Here is a 21,057-nt window from a genome sequence, read left to right on the forward strand (position 1 = left end):
AGTGGCAAGATCCTAAGAATGGGGATGCCCAAGGCACCCCAAGGTAAAATCCAAGGACACCGAAAATCCTAAGCTTGGGTATGCCCCGGAAGGCATCCCATATTTCATCTTCATCTATCGGTAACTTTACTTGGAGCTATATTTTTATTCGCCACATGATATGTGTTTTGCTTGGAGTGTCTTGTATGATTTGAGTCCTTGCTGTACACACCTTTTGAGAGAGACACACATGAATTGGAATTTATTAGAATACTATATGTGCTTCACTTATATCTTTTAGAGCACGGTGGTGGTTTTATTTTATAGAAATAATTGATCTCTCATGCTTTTATATTATTTTGAGAGTCCTTTAGAACAACATGGCAATTTTCTTTTAGGCATAATAAAAACTTTCATAAAAGTGCATTGAATACTTAGAGAAGTTTGATACTTGATGATTGTTTTGAGATATGGAGATAGTGATATCAAAGTTGTGCTAGTTGAGTAGTTGTGAATTTGAGGAATACTTGTTTTCAAGTTTCCAAGTCCCGTATCATGCACGTATGGTAAACATTGTGTAACAAATTTGAAACATGAGATGTTATTTGATTGTCTTCCTTATGAGTGGCGGTCGGGGACGAGCGATGGTCTTTTCCTAACAATCTATCCCCCTAGGAGCATGCGTGTAATACTTGGTTTTTGATGACTTGTAGATTTTTGCAATAAGTATGTGAGTTCTTTATGACTAATGTTGAGTCCATCGATTATACGCACTCTCACCCTTCCATCATTGCTAGCCTCTTGAGTACCGTGCATTGCCCTTTGTCACCTTGAGAGTTGGTGCAAACTTCGCCGGTGCATCCAAACCCCGTGATATGATACGCTCTATCACACATAAACCTCCTTATATCTTCCTCAAAACAGCCACCATACCTACCTATTATGGCATTTCCATAGCCATTCCGAGATATATTTCCATGCAACTTTCCACCATTCCGTTTATTATGACACACATCATCATTGTCATATTGCCTTGCATGATCATGTAGTTGACATCGTATTTGTGGCAAAACCACCATTCATAATTCTTTCATACATGTCACTCATGTGTCATTGCGCATCCCGGTACACCGCCGGAGGCTTTCATATAGAGGCATATCTTGTTCTAGTATCGAGTTGTAATCATTGAGTTGTAAATAAATAGAAGTGTGATGATCATCAGTAATATAGCATTGTCCCATAAAAAAAGAAAAAAAAGGCAAAATAATAAAAAAAGAAGGCCCAAAAAAGGGGGCAATGCTACTATCCTTTTTTCCACACTTGTTCTTCAAAGTAGCACAATGATCTTTATGATAGAGAGTCTCTTGTTTTGTCATTTTCATATACTAGTGGGAGTTTTTCATTATAGAACTTGTCTTGTATATTCAAAACAATGGGCCTCCTCAAGTGCCCTAGGTCATCGTGAGCAAGCAAGTTGGATGCACACCCACTTAGTTTCTTTTGTTGAGATTTCATACATGTATAGCTCTAGTGCATCCGTTGCATGGCAATCCCTACTCCTTGCATTGACATCAATTGATGGGCATCTCCCTAGCCCATTTATTAGCCGCGTCAATGTGAGACTTCCTCCTTTTTTGTATTCTCCACATAACCCCCTTCCTTATATTCCATTCCACCCATAGCGCTATATCCATGGCTCACACTCATGTGTTGCGTGAAAGTTGAAAAAGTTTTAGATTACTAATGTATGAAACAATTGCTTGGCTTGTCATCGGGGTTGTGTATGATGAGAGCATTCTTGTGTGACGAAAATGGAGCATGATCAAACTATATGATTTTGTAGGGATGAACTTTCTTTGGCCATGTTATTTTGAGAAGACATGATTGCTTAGTTAGTATGCTTGAAGTATTATTATTTTTATGTCAATATTAAACTTTTATCTTGAATCTTTCGGATCTGAACATTCATCCCATAATAAAGAAAATTACATTAAGAAATATGTTAGGAAATATTCCACATCAAAAATTCTGTTTTTATCATTTACCTACTCGAGGACGAGCAGGAATTAAGCTTGGGGATGCTTGATATGTCTCCAACGTATCTATAATTTTTGATTGTTCCATGCTATTATATTATTTGTTTTGGATGATAACAGGCTTTATTTTACACTTTTATATTATTTTTGGAACTAACCTATTAACCGGAGGCCTAGCCCAAATTGCTGTTTTTTGCCTATTTCAGTGTTTTGCAGAAAAGGAATATCAAATGGAGTCCAAACGGAATGAAACCTTCGGGAGTGTGATTTTTCGAACAAACGTGATCAATTGGACTTGGAGTGGACGTCAAGCAATCAACGAGGAGGCCATGAGGCAGGGGGCGCGCCTACCCCCTGGGAGCGCCCTCCACCCTCATAGGCCCCTCGTTGCTCCACCGACCTACTTCTTCCTCCTCTATACATTCATATACCCCGGAAACATCCAGGAGCACCACAAAACCCTATTTCCACCGCTGCAACATTCTGTACCCAAGAGATCCCATCTTGGGGCCTTTTCCGGAGCTCTGCTGGAGGGGGCATCAATCACAGAGGGCCTCTACATCAACTCCATGGCCCCTCCGATGATGTGTGAGTAGTTTACCATAGACCTTCGGGTCCATAGCTAGTAGCTAGATGGCTTCTTCTCTCTCTTTGGATCTTAATACAAAGTTCTCCTCGACTCTCTTGGAGATCTATTCAATGTAATCTTCTTTGGCGGTGTGTTTGTCGAGATCCGATGAATTGTAGGTTTATGACCAAGGTTATCTATGAACAATATTTGAATCTTCTCTTAATTCTTTTATGTATGATTGGTTTATCTTTTCAAGTCTCTTCGAATTATCAGTTTGGTTTGGGCTACTAGATTGATCTTTCTTGTAATGGGAGAAGTGCTTAGTTTTGGGTTTAATCTTGCGGTGCTCGATCCCAGTGACAGAAAGGGAAACGACACGTATTGTATTGTTGCCATCGAGGATAAAAAGATGGGGTTTACATCATATTGCATGAGTTTATCCCTCTACATCATGTTATCTTGCTTAAGGCGTTACTCTATTCTTATGAACTTAATACTCTAGATCCATGCTGGATAGCGGTCGATGTGTGGAGTAATAGTAGTAGCTGCAGGCAGGAGTCGGTCTACTTGTCATGGACGTGATGCCTATATACATGATCTTACCTAGATATTCTCATAATTATTCGCTTTCTATCAATTGCTCGACAGTAATTTGTTCACCCACCGTAATACTTATGCTATCTTGAGAGAAGCCACTAGTGAAACCTATGGCCCCCGGGTCTATTTTCCATCATAAAAGTTTCCAATCTATTTTATTTTGCAATCTTTACTTTCAATCTATATCATAAAAATACCAAAAATATTTATCTCATTATTATTATCTCTATCAGATCTCACATTTGCAAGTGGCCGTGAAGAGATTGACAACCCCTTTATCACGTTGGTTGCGAGGTTCTTATTTGTTTGTGTAGGTACCAGGTGACTCGCGCGTGGTCTCTTACAGGATTGATACCTTGGTTCTCAAAAACTGAGGGAAATACTTATGCTACGTTGCTGCATCACCCTTTCCTCTTCAAGGGAAAACAAACGCGGTGCTCAAGAGGTAGCACCACGTCACACAAATATCACATAATCCATTCATCATTCAGAGTACACACATAGTCCGACTACGGACAAATCCAAAAGAAAAGAAGATAACCCCAAATGCTAGATCCCCGATCGTCCCAACTGGGCTCCACAACTGATCATCAGGAAAAGACACGTAGTAATGACCAAGGTCCTCGTCGAACTCCCACTTGGGTTCGGTACCTGCAACTGTTTGGAAGTATCTATGAGTCACGAGGACACAACAATCTCAAAACCTGCAAGATCAAGATATTTAAGCTTACGGGTAGGATATGGTAATGAGGTGAAGTTGCAGCAAGCGCTAAGCAAATATGGTGGCTAACATACGAATAGAAGAGTAATATGAGAAGCTACGCAACGGTCGAAAAGCTAGAAGCGGTCAAGAAGTGATCCTGAACTACTTACTTTCATACATAACCCAACCGTGTTCACTTCTTGGACTCCACCGAAAATAGACCATCACGGCTATACACGCGGTTGATGCATTTTAATTAAGTCAAGTGTCAAGTTCTCTACAACCGAGTATTAACAAATTCCCATCTGCCACATAACCGCGGGCACGGCTCTCGAAATTTCATACCCTGCAGGGGTGTCCAAACTTAGCCCATAAAAAGCTCTCGCGATCAACGAAGGATATTCCTTATACCGGAAAGACCCGATCAGTCTTGGAATCCCGGCTAGAAGACATTTTGACAATGGTAAAACAAGACCGCCCGACTGTGCCGACAAATCCCGATAGGAGCTGCACATATCTCGTTCTCAGGGCACACCGGATGAGACATCCTACGAGTAAAACCAACCCTCATGTTTTCCCGAGGTGGCCCCGCAGTCTACTCGGTTCGGACCAACACTCAGAGGAGCACTGACCTGGGGGGGTTAAATAAAGATGACCCTCGGGTTTATAACTTCCTAGGGAAAAGTTTAGGTTGTTAGGCAATTGTTAAAACCAAGGTTGGGCCCTGCTGGAGGAGTTTTATTCAAAGCGAACTCTCAAGGGGGTCCCATAACACCAACCGCGTAAGGAACGCCAAATCAAGGAACATAACACCGGTATGACGGAAACTAGGGCGGGAGGAGTGGAACAAAACCCCGAGCAACAAGCCAAGCCTTCCACCCTTTTCCAAGTATATAGATGCATTAATTAAAATAAGAGAAATTGTGGTATCCCAACATATCCATGTTCCAACATGGAACAACCTGCAAGGCACCTGCTACTAGCAACACTATAAGAGGGGCTGAGCAAAAGCGGTAACATAGACAAACAACAGTTTGCTAGGAAGGTGGGTTAGAGGCTTGACATGGCAATATGGGAGGCATGGTAAACAATTGGTAGGTAGCGTGACATAGCGATAGAACGAACAACTAGCAAGCAAAGATAGAAGTGATATCGAGGGTAATGGTCATCTTGCCTGCAAAGTTCTCAGAGTTGTCGAAAGCTTGCTCCTCGTTAGCGTACTCAATAGGTTCCTCATTCACGAACTCGTCTCCCGGCTCTACCCAAAGGAAGAACACAAGCAATGGAACAACAATAAATCACGGTGCAATGCACAAGCAACATGATGCAAGACATGGCATGGAATGCAAGATATGACATGTAATGCATATGGGTACTCCGAAAGGGAAAGGATGATCAAGGCATCAACTTGGCAAACCAAGTATGCCGCTGGAAAGATAGGGGTTATTTTAGTAGAAATCAATATAAGGATCACCGAAAACGGATGCACGGTTTGCAAGACAAGCAAAACAAGAAAGACGCAAATCTGCGATTAACAACATCATAGCACTTAGAATGCAACAAGAACCTGTGCTACAGGACTCCAACATAGCAACAAAGCACATGACCATAAAGCATAGGTGAAGCTCTACAAATCATGAACACTGAGCTCCTGCTAGAACTTACTAGAACAATCCTAAAATAGCATGGAAAAAATGCAAATGATAACAGCTTCACAGACTTGGAGAAAATACCAAACATGTGAAAACAGCATCAGGTATCAATGTTTAGAGCTACAAAATAACATGTTATAGGAACATATCGTGGAAAACAAAGGCATGGCATGCTAGTACTAAAGGCACAGAACAAAACACCCTTTATGAACTTTATCCAAAGATGCATGGATAAGATGGTAGGATCAATGCAAACGTGGCAAGTGATATGATCAGTTTCAGACTTTGTAGAAAAACAGAGCATGGCAGGAACAGAGTCATGATAGCAACTTTGCAAGCTCATGCCATTCACCATAAGGCATTTCATGGCATCACAAGGTACCCAACAATAAGTAGACATATTTATAAAGCTAAGCATGGCAAGAGCAAGTCCATAGGGTACATGTATCACTAGCAACACACATGGCAAAAATAAACTTCATGTTAACAATCTGCCAGGAACAATATCTAGCAAAAGTAGAGCTTGGGAAAAACAAGCTAGAATACTCGATAAATACAACCAGAGGCATGAATGGACCAAACTACATGATCGCCCCGAAGAGGTGTAGGTAGTCTCGAGAAGGAAGTGCACTACTTTCCCTCAGAAAAAACTAGACATGCGGAGGATTTCTGCTCTAGTGAACTACAAAACAAAATCTGAATAATGCAAATGAGTCAATCGTTGTCTGTGTGTCCATCATCTACAAACTGCACCACCAGCGACTCAGCCGGACTGCATGGGGGTAGCAACCGAGCTGCACGCGACGCTCGAGCACCATCGCTGGTGCACTGACTGAACTAACCCCTGGCGGCAAAACGCCCACAAACTAAATCTCGACGAAACAATGCCCTCACCATGACAAGTTAATTCCTCTGTTGCGGTTAGGGTGCACGTCCTCTGAACTGCAGGTGAACAGCAAGGAGTGCCAGGACACAGGATAGGGTGCCCGCACGGGGGGACGACCTGCACGCTGGGCGAGCTGCACCTCACACCACGCCTGCCCGAACTACACATTGTGTAGTACAGAGGAGGAATGTAGTGGGGCGGGCTAGTTGCGGCGTCCGATGTGGAAGGCAGGGGCGGAACACCGAAAGTGGGAAGATCTGACCATGGGGGAGGGGAGGCCTGTCGGTGAGGGAGAAATCAATGAAGGGAAGGGGGAGGGGGAGGCACGGCCGTCCATATTTCAGGGCAGTGGCCAGATCCGGCACGGTGGCCCGGTGGCAAGGAGGAAGATGGGTGGGTGCACGAGGTACCCTCGGCAAGGGGAGCACTTGTGGCGGCCGTCTGCTACTCGATCCGACCGCCTAGCGGCGCAGCGAGGTCGGAACCGCCTGGGTCCATCGCCAGGTAGATGCCTGGGGTGTGGCGGCCGGCCATTGTGGGACGCACCAGTCATGACGACGAACGTGTGGATGACGAGGCAGGATTTGGATGGATTGGGAACGAGGAGGGTGTGGGGCAACGAGGGAGGTGGGGCGGCGGGAGGTTGGAGCTGGCCGGGGCCGGGAGGGATGTGGGGGCAGCAAAGGAGAGTGGGGAAGGAGGTGGAGGTCGGGAGGCGTGGGGATCTGGCAGGGGAGCTCACTAGGGGATGGGTGGCCTCGGATGGGGTTCTGGCCGTGGAGTGGGTGGGGATTGGGGGCTGTGGGGAAGAAGCTGAGGGGGGAGGGGCTAGGCGGCTCGGATCCGCCGCTGGGGTAGTTGCCGGTCCGGAACCCCGGCAGTAGGTGCGCTTGGGGTAAAACGGGGGAAGGAGGTGGGTCGGGAGTGGGTGGATGCGGGCAAAGGTTGGGGGTGGAGTGGAGGGAGGAAGGAGGTGGGTGGGCTGGCTCTTCTTTTTCTATGTCATGTGGTTCGGATCGGGGTTTTCTGCAGTGTGGAAGTGTTATGAGAATAGCCTAAGTGTTATCAGAATAAGGTCTTAAGGGGTGTTATTAGAATAGACCCACCCTATATATATATCTGTGTGTGTGTTTGTGTATTTATCAGCATAAGACCAACTCAACATTGCGAAGTTAAACCTAGAAGTCAAATCAATGTTCAAGACAAACCAAATGTGAAGACTATGAAATTATGACGCCAAATGAAACACTTCAAAAAGATTTTTGGTGGCGGCGTTGCCCACCATATAGGAAGTATTAGACCCAGACACAACACACAATTATCATGGCGCTCCGAAGTCAAATTCCGCGTTAATGTATTCACACTTAGAGTGCATGTCTTCATTGATTGAAGATGTACGTTACTTCATGTGTTGCACATCTAAGTCATCAATATGCATAAGCGTTAGGATGTGTGTCCAATTACAGGACATTTGTGGATTCTAAGATATTTAGCTCACACCGCAACTTGCAAAACCTTTTCTCATCCAAGGGCTTTGTGAAGATATCTACCTATTGCTCTTCAGTGTTGACGTGAATGATATCAATATCCTCCTTCATGACATGATTTATGAGAAAGTGATGACGGATCTGAATGTGCTTTGTCTTCGAGTGCTGAACTGGGTTGTTGGCATTCTTGATGGCGCTTTCATTGTCACAATAGAGGGGCACATGCTTCAGATGAATACCATAGTCCTTGAGAGTTTGCTTCATCCATAGAAGCTGAGCGTGGCAAGGTCCAGCAGCAATGTATTCATATTCAGTAGTGTAGAGAGATACATAGTTCTGCATCTTTGAATACCAAAGACAACATATCGTCCAAGAAAGTGACATGTGCCTGATGTGGACTTGCGATCAACCCTGTCACCAGCATAATCATCATCTGAGAATCCAACTAGATCAAACTCTGAGCCCTTTGGATACCACAATCCTGAAGGAAATATGCCCAAGAGGCAATAATAAAGTTATTATTTATTTCCTTATATCATGATAAATGTTTATTATTCATGCTAGAATTGTATTAACCGGAAACATAATACATGTGTGAATACATAGACAAACTTAGTGTCACTAGTATGCCTCTACTTGACTAGCTCGTTAATCAAAGATGGTTATGTTTCCTAACCATGAACAAAGTGTTGTTATTTGATTAATGAGGTCACATCATTAGTTGAATGATCTAATTGACATGACCCATTCCATTAGCATAGCACCCGATCATTTAGTATGTTGCTATTGCTTTCTTCATGACTTATACATGTTCCTACAACTATGAGATTATGCAACTCCCGTTTACCGGAGGAACACTTTGGGTACTACCAAACGTCACAACGTAACTGGGTGATTATAAAGGAGTACTACAGGTGTCTCCAAAGGTACATGTTGGGTTGGCGTATTTCGAGATTAGGATTTGTCACTCCGCTTGTCGGAGAGGTATCTCTGGGCCCTCTCGGTAATGCACATCACATAAGCCTTGCAAGCATTGCAACTAATATGTTAGTTGTGAGATGATGTATTACGGAACGAGTAAAGAGACTTGCCGGTAACGAGATTGAACTAGGTATGGGATACCGACGATCGAATCTCGGGCAAGTAACATAAGGGAACAACGTATGTTGTTATGCGGTCTGACCAATAAAGATCTTCATAGAATATGTAGGAGCCAATATGGGCATCCAGGTCCCGCTATTGGTTATTGACCGGAGACATGTCTCGGTCATGTCTACATTGTTCTCGAACCCGTAGGGTCCGCACGCTTAAGGTTACGATGACAGTTATATTATGAGTTTATGCATTTTGATGTACCGAAGGTTGTTCGGAGTCCCGGATGTGATCACGGACATGACGAGGAGTCTCGAAATGATCGAGACGTAAAGATTGATATATTGGAAGCCTATGTTTGGATATCGGAAGTGTTCCGGGTGAAATCGGGATTTTACCAGAGTACCGGGAGGTTACTGGAACCCCCCGGGAACCATATGGGCCTAGATGGGCTTTAGTGGAAAGGAGAAAGGGGCAGCCCAAGGTGGCCGCGCGCCTCCCCCCTCCCCCTAGTCCTATTAGGACTAGGAGAGGTGGCCGGCCCCCCTTCTCTCTCTTTCCCCCTCGGGGAATCCTAGTCTAACTAGGATTGGGGGGGGGAGTCCTACTCCCGGAAGGAGTAGGACTCCTCCTGCGCCCTCCTCCTGGCCGGCGCCCCCCTCCCCCCTTGGCTCCTTTATATACTGAGGCAGAGACACCCCAGAAACACACAAGTTGATCCACGTGATCTATTCCTTAGCCGTGTGCGGTGCCCCCAGCCACCATATTCCTCGATAATACTGTAGCGGAGTTTAGGAGAAGCCCTGCTGCTGTAGTGCATCAAGATCGTCACCACGCCGTCGTGCTGACGGAACTCTTCCCCGACACTTTGCTGGATCGGAGTCCGGGGATCGTCATCGAGCTGAACGTGTGCTCGAACTCGGAGGTGTCGTAGTTTCGGTGCTTGATCGGTTGGATCACGAAGACGTACGACTACTTCCTCTACGTTGTGTCATCGCTTCCGCAGTCGGTCTGCGTGGGTACGTAGACAACACTCTCCCCTCTCGTTGCGATGCATCACATGATCTTGCGTGTGCGTAGGAAATTTTTTGAAATTACTACGAAACCCAACAGTGGCATCCGAGCCTAGGTTATTTATGTTGATGTTATATGCACGAGTAGAACACAAGTGAGTTGTGGGTGATATAAGTCATACTTCTTACCAGCATGTCATACTTTGGTTCGGCGGCATTGTTGGACGAGACGACCCGGACCAACATTACGCGTACGCTTACGCGAGACCGGTTCCCCCGACTTGCTTTGCACATAGGTGGCTTGCGGGCGACTGTCTCTCCAACTTTAGTTGAACCAAGTATGGCTACGCCCAGTCCTTGCGAAGGTTAAAACGGAGTCAAATTGACAAACTATCGTTGTGGTTTTGATGCTTAGGTGAGATTGGTTCTTACTTAAGCACGTAGCAGCCACGTAAAACTTGCAACAACATAGTAGAGGACGTCTAACTTGTTTTTGCAGGGCATGTTGTGATGTGACATGGTCAAGACATGATGATGAATTTTATTGTATGAGATGATCATGTTTTGTAACCGAGTTATCGGCAACCGGCAGGAGCCATATGGTTGTCGCTCTATTGTATGCAATGCAATCGCGATGTAATGCTTTACTTTATCACTAAACGGTAGCGATAGTCGTAGAAGCACAAGCTTGGCGAGACGACAACGATGCTACGATGGAGATCAAGGTGTCATGCCGATGACGATGGTGATCACGACGGTCCTTCGGAGATGGAGATCACAAGCACAAGATGATGATGGCCATATCATATCACTTATATTGATTGCATGTGATGTTTATCTTTTATGCATCTTATCTTGCTTTGATTGACGGTAGCATTATAAGATGATCTCTCACTAATTATCAAGAAGTGTTCTCCCTGAGTATGCACCATTACGAAAGTTCTTCGTGCTGAGACACCACGTGATGATCGGGTGTGATAGGTTCTACGTTCAAATACAATGGGTGCAAAACAGTTGCACACGCGGAATACTCAGGTTATACTTGACGAGCCAAGCATATACAGATATGGCCTCGGAACACGGAGACCGAAAGGTCGAGCGTGAATCATATAGTAGATATGATCAACATAGTGATGTTCACCAATGAAACTACTCCATCTCACGTGATGATCGGACATGGTTTAGTTGATTTGGATCACGTGATCACTTAGAGGATTAGAGGGATGTCTATCTAAGTGGGAGTTCTTAAGTAATATGATTAATTGAACTTAAATTTATCATGAACTTAGTCCTAGTAGTATTTTGCAAATTATGTTGTAGATCAATAGCTCGCATTGTAGCTTCCCTATGTTTATTTTGATATGTTCCTAGAGAAAATTGTGTTGAAAGATGTTAGTAGCAATGATGCGGATTGGATCCGTGATTTGAGGTTTATCCTCATTGCTGCACAGAAGAATTATGTCCTTGATGCACCGCTAGGTGAAGGACCTATTGCAGGAGCAGATGCAGACGTTATGAACGTTTGGCTAGCTCAATATGATGAATACTTGATAGTTTAGTGCACCATGCTTAATGGCTTAGAATCGGGACTTCAAAGACGTTTTGAACGTCATGGAGCATATGAGATGTTCCAGGAGTTGAAGTTAATATTTCATGCAAATACCCGAGTTGAGAGATATGAAGTCTCCAACAAGTTCTATAGCTAAAATATGGAGGAGAATCGCTCAACTAGTGAGCATGTGCTCAGATTGTCTGAGTACTACAATCGCTTGAATCAAGTGGGAGTTAATCTTCCAGATAAGATAGTGATTGACAGAATTCTCTAGTCACCATCACCAAGTTAGTAGAACTTCGTGATGAACTATGATATGCAAGGGATAACGGAAACGATTCCCAAGCTCTTCGTAATGCGGAAATTGACGAAGGTAGAAATAAAAAAAAACATCAAGTGTTGATGGTAGACAAGACCACTAGTTTTAAGAAAAGGGCAGAGGGAAGAAGGGGAACTTCACGAAGAACAGCAAGCAAGTTGCTGCTCAAGTGAAGAAGCCCAAGTCTGGTCCTAAGCCTGAGACTAAGTGTTTCTACTGCAAAGGGACTGGTCACTGGAAGCGGAACTACCCCAAGTGATTGGCAGATAAGAAGGATGGCAAAGTGAACATAAGTATATTTGATATACATGTTATTGATGTGTACTTTACTAGTGTTTATAGTAACCCCTCAGTATTTGATACTGGTTCAGTTGCTAAGATTAGTAACTCGAAACGGGAGTTGCAGAATAAACAGAGACTAGTTAAGGGTGAAGTGACGATGTGTGTTGGAAGTGGTTCCAAGATTGATATGATCATCATCGCATACTCCCTATACTTTCGGGATTAGTGTTGAACCTAAATAAGTGTTATTTGGTGTTTGCGTTGAGCATGAATATGATTTGATCATGTTTATTGTAATACGGTTATTCATTTAAGTAAGAGGATAAATTTTTGTTCTGTTTACATGAATAAAACCTTATATGGTTACGCACCCAATGAAAATAGTTTGTTGGATCTCGATCGTAGTGATACACATAATTATAATATTGAAACCAAAAGATGCAAACTTAATAATGATAGTGCAACTTATTTGTGGCACTGCCGTTTAGGTCATATTGGTGTAAAGCGCATGAAGAAACTCCATGCTGATGGAATTTTGGAATCACTTGATTATGAATCACTTGATGCTTGCGAACCATGCCTCATGGGCAAGATGACTAAGACTCCGTTCTCGGGAGTGAGCAACTGACTTATTGGAAATAATACATACTGATGTATGCGGTCCGATGAGTGTTAAGGCTCACGGCAAGTATCGTTATTTTCTGAACTTCATAGATGATTTGAGCAGATATGGGTATATCTACTTGATGAAACATAAGTCTGAAACATTTGAAAAGTTCAAAGAATTTCAGAGTGAAGTGGAAAATCATCGTGACAAGAAAATAAAGTTTCTACGATCTGATTGCGGAGACAAATATTTGAGTTACGAGTTTGGTCTTCAGTTAAAACAATGTGAAATAGTTTCACTACTCACGCCACCTGGAACACCACAGCATAATGGTGTGTCCGAACATCATAACCGTACTTTATTAGTTATAGTGTGATCTATGATGTCTCATACCGATCTACCACTATCGTTTTGGGGTTATGCATTAAAGACAGCTGCATTCATGTTTAAAAGGGCACCATCTAAGTCCGTTGAGACGACACAATCTGAACTGTGGTTTGGCAAGAAACCAAAGCTGTCGTTTCTTAAAGTTTGGGACTGCGATGCTTATGTGAAAAAGTTTCAACATGATAAGCTCGAACCCAAATCGGAGAAGTAAATCTTCATAGGATATCCAAAGGAAACTATTGGATACACCTTCTATCATAGATCCGAAGGCAAGACTTTTGTTGCTAAATTCGGAGTTTTTCTAGAGAAGGAGTTTCTTTCGAAAGAAGTGAGTGGGAGGAAAGTAGAACTTGATGAGGTAACTGTACCTGCTCCCTTATTGGAAAGTAGTTCATCACAGAAATCTGTTCCTCTGACTACTACACCAATTAGTGAGGAAGCTAATGATGATGATCATGTAACTTCAAATCAAGTTACTACCAAATCTCGTAGGTAAACCAAAATGAGATCCACACTAGAGTGGTACGGTAATCCTATTCTGGAAGTCATGTTACTAGACCATGACGAACTTGCAAACTATGAGGAAGCGATGATGAGCCCAGATTCCGCAAAGTGGCTTGAAGCCATGAAATCTGAGATGGGATCCATGTATGAGAACAAAGTATGGACTTTGGTTGACTTGCCCGATGATCGGCAAGCAAATGAGAATAAATGGATCTTCAAGAAGAAGACTGACACTGATGGTAATATTACTGTCTACAAAGCTCGACTTGTCGCAAAAGGTTTTCGGCAAGTTCAAGGGATTGACTACGATGAGACCTTCTCACCCGTAGCGATGCTTAAGTCTGTCTGAATCATGTTAGCAATTGCCGCATTTTATGATTATGAAATTTGGCAGATGGATGTCAAAACTGCATTCCTGAATGGATTTCTGGAAGAAGAGTTGTATATGATGCAACCAGAAGGTTTTGTCGATCCAAAGGGAGCTAACAAAGTGCGCAAGCTCCAGCGATCCATTTATGGACTGGTTCAAGCCTCTCGGAGTTGGAATAAACGTTTTGATAGTGTGATCAAATCATTTGGTTTTATACAGACTTTTGGAGAAGCCTGTATTTACAAGAAAGTGATTGGGAGCTCTGTAGCATTTCTGATATTATATGTGGATGACATATTACTAATTGGAAATGATGTAGAATTTCTGGATAGCATAAAGGAATACTTGAATAAAAGTTTTTCAATGAAAGACCTCGGTGAAGCTGCTTACATATTAGGCAGTAAGATCTATAGAGATAGATCAAAACGCTTAATTGGACTTCCACAAAACACATACCTTGACAAAATTTTGAAGAAGTTCAAAATGGAGCAACCAAAGAAAGGGTTCTTGCCTGTGTTACAAGGTGTGAAGTTGAGTAAGACTCAATGCCCGACTACTGCAGAAGATAGAGAGAATATGAAAGTTGTTCCCTATGCATCAGCCATAGGATCTATCATGTATGCAATGCTGTGTACCAGACCTGATGTGTGCCTTGCTATAAGTCTAGCAGGGAGGTACCAAAGTAATCTAGGAGTGGATCACTAGACAGCGATCAAGAACATCCTGAAATACCTGAAAAGGACTAAGGAAATATTTCTCAATTATGGAGGTGACAAAAAGGTTCGTCGTAAAAGGTTACGTCGATGCAAGTTTTGACACAGATCTGGATGACTCTAAGTCTCGATCTAGATACATATTGAAAGTGGGAGCAATAAGCTAGAGTAGCTCCGTGCAGAGCATTGTTGACATAGAAATTCGCAAAAAACTTACGGATCTGAATGAGACAGACCCGTTGACTAAAATTATCTCACAAGCAAAACATGATCACACCTTAGTACTCTTTGGATGTTAATCACATAGCAATGTGAACTAGATTATTGACTCTAGTAAACCCTTTGGGTGTTTATCACATATCGATGTGAACTATGGGTGTTAATCACATGGTGATGTGACTATTGCTGTTAAATCACATGGCGATGTGAACTAGATTATTGACTCTAGTGCAAGTGGGAGACTGAAGGAAATATGCCCTAGAGGCAATAATAAAGTTATTATTTATTTCCTTATATCATGATAAATGTTTATTATTCATGCTAGATTTGTATTAACCGGAAACATAATACATGTGTGAATACATAGACAAACTTAGTGTCACTAGTATGCCTCTACTTGACTAGCTCGTTAATCAAAGATGGTTATGTTTCCTAACCATGAACAAAGTGTTGTTATTTGATTAACGAGGTCACATCATTAGTTGAATGATCTGATTGACATGACCCATTCCATTAGCTTAGCACCCGATCGTTTAGTATGTTGCTATTGCTTTCTTCATGACTTATACATGTTCCTACAACTATGAGATTATGCAACTCCCGTTTACCGGAGGAACACTTTGGGTACTACCAAACGTCACAACGTAACTGGGTGATTATAAAGGAGTACTATAGGTGTCTCCAAAGGTACATGTTGGGTTGCCGTATTTCGAGATTAGGATTTGTCACTCCGATTGTCGGAGAGGTATCTCTGGGCCCTCTCGGTAATGCACATCACATAAGCCTTGCAAGCATTGCAACTAATATGTTAGTTGTGAGATGATGTATTACGGAACGAGTAAAGAGACTTGCCGGTAACGAGATTGAACTAGGTATGGGATACCGACGATCGAATCTCGGGCAAGTAACATACCGATGACAAAGGGAACAACGTATGTTGTTATGCGGTCTGACCGATAAAGATCTTCGTAGAATATGTAGGAGCCAATATGGGCATCTAGGTCCCGCTATTGGTTATTGACCGGAGACATGTCTCGGTCATGTCTACATTGTTCCCGTAGGGTCCGCACGCTTAAGGTTACGATGACAATTATATTATGAGTTTATGCATTTTGATGTACCGAAGGTTGTTCGGAGTCCCGGATGTGATCACGGACATGACGAGGAGTCTCGAAATGATCTAGACGTAAAGATTGATATATTGGAAGCCTATGTTTGGATATCGGAAGTGTTCCGGGTGAAATCGGGATTTTACCAGAGTACCGAGAGGTTACCGGAACCCCCCGGGAACCATATGGGCCTAGATGGGCTTTAGTGGAAAGGAGAAAGGGGCAGCCCAAGGTGGCCGCGCGCCTCCCCCTCCTCCTAGTCCTATTAGGACTAGGAGAGGTGGCCGGCCCCCCTTCTCTCTCTTTCCCCCTCGGGGAATCCTAGTCCAACTAGGATTGGGGGGGGGGAGTCCTACTCCCGGAAGGAGTAGGACTCCTCCTGCGCCCTCCTCCTGGCCGGCGCCCCCCTCCCCCTTGGCTCCTTTATATACTGAGGCAGAGACACCACATAAACACACAAGTTGATCCACGTGATCTATTCCTTAGCCGTGTGCGGTGCCCCCAGCCACCATATTCCTCGATAATACTGTAGCGGAGTTTAGGCGAAGCCCTGCTGCTGTAGTGCATCAAGATCGTCACCACGCCGTCGTGCTGACGGAACTCTTCCCCGACACTTTGCTGGATTGGAGTCCGGGGATCGTCATCGAGCTGAACGTGTGCTCGAACTCGGAGGTGCCGTAGTTTCGGTGCTTGATCGGTTGGATCACGAAGACGTACGACTACTTCCTCTACGTTGTGTCATCGCTTCCGCAGTCGGTCTGCGTGGGTACGTAGACAACACTCTCCCCTCTCGTTGCGATGCATCACATGATCTTGCGTGTGCGTAGGAAATTTTTTGAAATTACTACGAAACCCAACAAATCCTAGTGTTGGGGTGTAAGCCAAATATCAAAGTATTCGCTTCACAGCTAAGTGATGTGATTCCTTTGGTGCCGCTTGGAATCAGGCACACATGCAAACACTAAGCATTATATCTGGCCTAGATGCACATAAATAGATTAAAGAACCAATCATAGAGTGGTATACCTTTTGATCGAACTCTTTACCATTGTCGTGGGGGCCCGGATGACTTTTGGTTGGTAGTGGCGTCGTGTATCCTTTGCAATCTTGCATTCCAAACTTCTTTAGGCAATCTTGGAGGTATTTTCCTGTGATATGAAGATGTTGTTGCTCTGCTGACCGGTCTGAGGACTGAGGAAGAATTTCAGCTCACCCATCATGGACATCTGATATTGCTCTTGCATCATATGTCCAAACTCATTACTGTATTTCTTGTCAGTGTAGCCGAAGATAATGTCATCCATATAGATTTGGCACACAAACAGGTCACCATCATATGTCTTCGTGAAGAGTGTGGGAGCTAGGGAACTAGGTTTGAAGACTTTGCTCTTCAGGAAGTCTTTAAGTGTGTCATACCAAGCGCAAGGGGCTTGTTTGAGGCCATACAGTGCCTTGTTGAGCTTGTATACCATGCCAGGATGCTTTGGGTCTTCAAAACCAGGTGGTTGTGCAACATACACTTCTTCTTCAATTTTGCCATTGAGAAAGGCACTCTTTACATCCATTTGATACAGAAGGATGTTGTGATGGTTGGCATAGGCTACCAGGATGCGAATAGCTTCAAGCCTATCCACCGGAGAAAATGTTTCATCAAAGTCAATCCCTTCTACTTGAGTGTAGCCTTGAGCAACTAGACGAGCCTTGTTTCTGACGACTTGTCCATGCTCATCTTGTTTGTTGCGATAGATCCATTTGGTGCCTATGATGTTGTGCTTACAATGGTCAGGACGCTTTACTAGTTCCCAGACATTGTTTAGCTCAAAATGTTGAAGCTCTTCTTGCATAGCTTGAATCCATTCAGGTTCCATGAAGGGTTCAGCAACATTCTTGGGTTCAGATATAGAAACAAATGCAAAGTTCCCATGAAAATTTGCTAGTTGTGTTGCTCTTGAACGAGTGAGTGGACCAGGTGCATTGATGCTTTCCATTATCTTCTCAATCGGTACTTCATTTGCAACACGAGGATTAACCGGACAAAGACTTTGCTCTTGCTGGTCATTGTCTTCAGTTTCAGCATTGACTTCAGGCTGAGCAGTGTCTTTGGATTGATTTGGTGCAGAAATGATGATTTTTTCTTCAGCCTGAGCCTTAGAAGGTATGATTTCTCCGGTACCCATAAGCTTGATAGATTCACTTGGTGAGACTTCATCTAGAACATTTGGCAGTTCCTCTCTTTGCGAGTCGTTAGTCACATCAAACCGCACATCCACAGTTACAACCACTTTATAGTGAAAGAGGTTGAAGACCCTGTAGGAGTGTGAATCCTTTCCGTAGCCAAGCATAAAACTGTCATGTGCTTTTGGTGCAAATTTTGAAGTGTGATGTTGTCACACCCCGGATGTAACTTGCCATATTTGTAACTCCAACTCTTGCCATTTTAGGCTTTAAGTTATGAGTTTTCCCTTCGTGGTTAGGTTATTGTCTTCATTTTTGCATTTTGTCCATGTCATGCATTTCATATCACGTCATCCTGTGCATCGCATTTGCATTCGTGTTCGTCCCATGCATCCGAGCATTTTCCCCGTTGTCCGTTTTGCAATCCGACACTCCCACATGCACCGGCGCACCCCTCTTGTCTCCTTTTGTGACCGGGTGTTAAACGTTCTTGGAATGGACCTAGATTTGCCAAGCGGCCTTGGTACACCGCCGGTAGACCGCCTGTCAAATTTCGTTCCATTTGGAGCCCGTTTGATGCTCCAACGGTTAACCGGGTAACCGCGAAGGCCCCTTTTATGTTGCAGCCCAACACCCCTCGAAACAGCCCAATAACCCATCTAAACCATCTCCATGTCCTCCGTCGTCGGATCACGATCGTGTTGGCGAAAACAACACCTCATTTGGACACTCCTACCTCCTTCTATCTATAAATAGGAGCCCCTCCCCGAATTTTTGCGTAGATGAAACCCTAGCCAAGCTCCTCTCGTGCCGTCGAACACGTCCGCATCTGCCGGATGCGTCCGCCTCCGCCACCCGACCACTCACAGCACGCCGCGTGTCCGCCACCACCACCCAGCGCCGCCGGCCCGCTCGGCCCGCTGCTGGCCCCCGTGGGACCATCACCCAAGCGCGCTGCCCGATCGGTGCGCCGCCTCCCCACCGCCCGCGCCTTCGTCAACGGCCGCCTCCACCGTCCTTCACGCAGATCCGCTGCTGCCGCGCTTCTCGCCGCCGGCCGCCGCGACCACGTCGAGCCCGCGCCCGACTTTGACGTCCCGCGGCGCCGCTCCCCGTCCTCCGGCCGAATCCGTCGCCGGTCGGCATGATCTGCATCTCTGGCGACCTCTCCTCACCTCCGGCCGCCTCCCCGCTCCATCTCCAGTGAAGTTCCGACCAGATTCGGTGAACCTCGTGGACCGTGCCCGGAAACCCTAGATCTCGCGAGGTTGACCCTGTTTTTCTCTAAGTCCCTGTTATATTCATGCCATGTTCATCATGTTGTATCTCGGTGTTCGTAGCTCCAAATCATGCATATGATATATCAAATTGTTCGTTTCGTTGATCTTTTCATGTTAGGAGCTTTTCCATGCATGTTACTATCGGTTATGATGTCATTTTCATTAATGCAAGAGTGCTATAAAATGTTAGGGGCTGGTACTTATCAGATTATGAGGTTTTGTCATTTTTGTTGCATTGATGTGTGCATTATATGGGCATGAGGTCTACATGACTTTTGAACTACACCATGCCATCTTTACAGAGGTGCTTGTCTTGTATTTTTGAGATCTATGTGGTGACTAGCACAAGCATGCAAAGTAGCCTCCACAATGTTTCTGTTTTTAGGGACTTAGAATTTTGCTAAGTCCTTTTCCTGTTGTTATTATGATGCCATGTAAACTTGATACTACAGTGAGATCCATGCTTGTTTTGAGTTACTTCAATAAGGATGTTTTGAACATGTGGTCATGCTCTATCCATCCATGCCCTTGTTTGCAATTATAGAGTTGTCTAGGTTGGCATTTGCTTGCTCTACTTTTGCTATAAAATGTTCCTTGCAGAATGTTAACGTGTTAATCAATATTGCCATGGTTGTTGCTAGTGATCCATGCAACCTATGAACTTGCTCTTTCCATGGTTAGCTTCATGAACATGTCGTCTTGCTGTTGGTATGCTTCTTATGTCATGCGATGCTTTGTGGTGAGTGGCACGAGCTCGCAACAACATGAACCAAAAAAAATTGGGCAAAGGATATCACTTATAAAATCACAGAAAGTCTGAAACTGTTAATAAAACTTGCTATGTTTACATGGGTTCCATCATACCTTATGTGCCTTTTTGGATCATGATTAGTAAGGGACTTTTGATCTATTCTTCTAGTAGAATCATGCCATGCCTTAGTTTTCTATGATATGGTCCTGTAGCATGTTGTTTTCTTGCTCTAAACATTGCTTCCTGATGTTCTTTTGACATGTTAGTAATTTCTCCAAGTCTGTGAAGCTAATATCTTTTGCACTTTTGCCATGCTTGTTTGAACCTGTTCTATTGTGATTTAGCCGTAGCTCAATGTTCATGTTTTGTCAAGCATCTCTTGTAAATCACTGCCATATGCTTTGTTGCTATGTTGGAGTGCAGTAGCTTAGTTTCTTGTTGCATTCTAGATGTCATTGTGCTGTTAATCGCAGAATTGTGCCATTCTTGTTTTGCTTACCATTTGCAAAATGTGCATCCATTTCCGGTGATCTTTATATCGATTTCAACTGAAATCATCTCATCTTTACAGCGGCACACTTGGTTTTCCAAGTTCATGCCTTGATCATTCTTTCCCTTTCGAAGCACGCATAGGCATTGCATATCATGTCTTGCATATCATGCCATGTTGCTTATGCATTGCACCGTGGTTGATTGTTGTTCCTTTGCTTGTGTTCTTGCCTTGGGTAGAGCCCGGAGATGAGTACGTTACCGAGGAACCTTTTTTATGCTAT

Source organism: Triticum urartu, chromosome 4A, assembly GCF_056163025.1.
Source record: "Triticum urartu cultivar PI428250 chromosome 4A, HENAU_Tu73, whole genome shotgun sequence".
NCBI classification, from domain to species: domain Eukaryota; kingdom Viridiplantae; phylum Streptophyta; class Magnoliopsida; order Poales; family Poaceae; genus Triticum; species Triticum urartu.